This window comes from Trypanosoma equiperdum (genome assembly GCF_001457755.1).
Source record: "Trypanosoma equiperdum strain OVI genome assembly, contig: ctg_1449, whole genome shotgun sequence".
Classification (NCBI taxonomy): Eukaryota; Euglenozoa; class Kinetoplastea; order Trypanosomatida; family Trypanosomatidae; genus Trypanosoma; species Trypanosoma equiperdum.
Window position 1 is genome coordinate 2,818 of NW_027123448.1, and position 989 is coordinate 3,806.

The window sequence follows — 989 nt, forward strand, 5'->3', positions numbered from 1 at the left end:
AATAACCATTTCTCTGTGAAGGCCACCGCTTTGCTCTTTTATTTCACCATGAATCTTATTTACTCCGTCACAACTACGCATGGTGGCGGTGCTAAGTGGTATAATAGTGCTTTTTTCGTATGAGATTCAGTGAAGCTTCGTCGCTCGCTGTTGCGCTGTTCCTTGTTGCTTTCGAAGTAATCGGTGTAATCCCTGCTTGAACTATACTGTGATGCGAATAGCATCTTCCGCTTGGCTTCTCTCTTATTTTTTCCCCCCGTTGATGCCACGCTCAACTTATAACTCCACAGAAAACTGTCTAAAGAAGGGGCTGAAATTGTGATCAGTAAAGGCTATTCTTGAGAAGTTTCTCTCTATCTTTTTTAAAATAGATTCATTTGGGCTTCTCTTATGTCAATTTCTTCTGATCTACTAAATTTCTCATTGTTCTAAAATTTTTATTTCTTTAGTTGGCCATGTTCCAGAAAACAACAAAACACTTATTCCTAATTAATAACGTTGCTAATCCACCTGAGTGGACGGTTTAGAGAGAGTAAAAAATTTCACACTCTCTTATGATGAAATCAAAATATTATTACTGCTGTTCCTTTAGGAATTAGAGTAGTCCTTGCATCGTCTGCTAGTGTTGCTGAATTTTGCGTTAGTATATACACTCGATGAAGGGTTGGGTGCAATTATTAGCTGCTCGTTTCCTTTCTCTTTCCGTACACGTATGAATAACGATAACGGACACTTTTATACACCTGAAACTGCACTATTCATTTTAATTCTGTGTGTTAGACTTCTGTACCTCACTTACAGTGCTTCAAGTGATAATAATGCAGTTTTCAAGGAGTTCTTGAAAAAAATTGGCAACAGTACTTTTAAATATCTTGTACTTGCAATGCTTCTTTGTGTTAGCTGAAACGAATCCATTTGGACTGTACAATTTGTTTTCTGTCTCTGCTTCATTAATCCCCTCATCATTATTCTTGTGTATGATCAGTCCA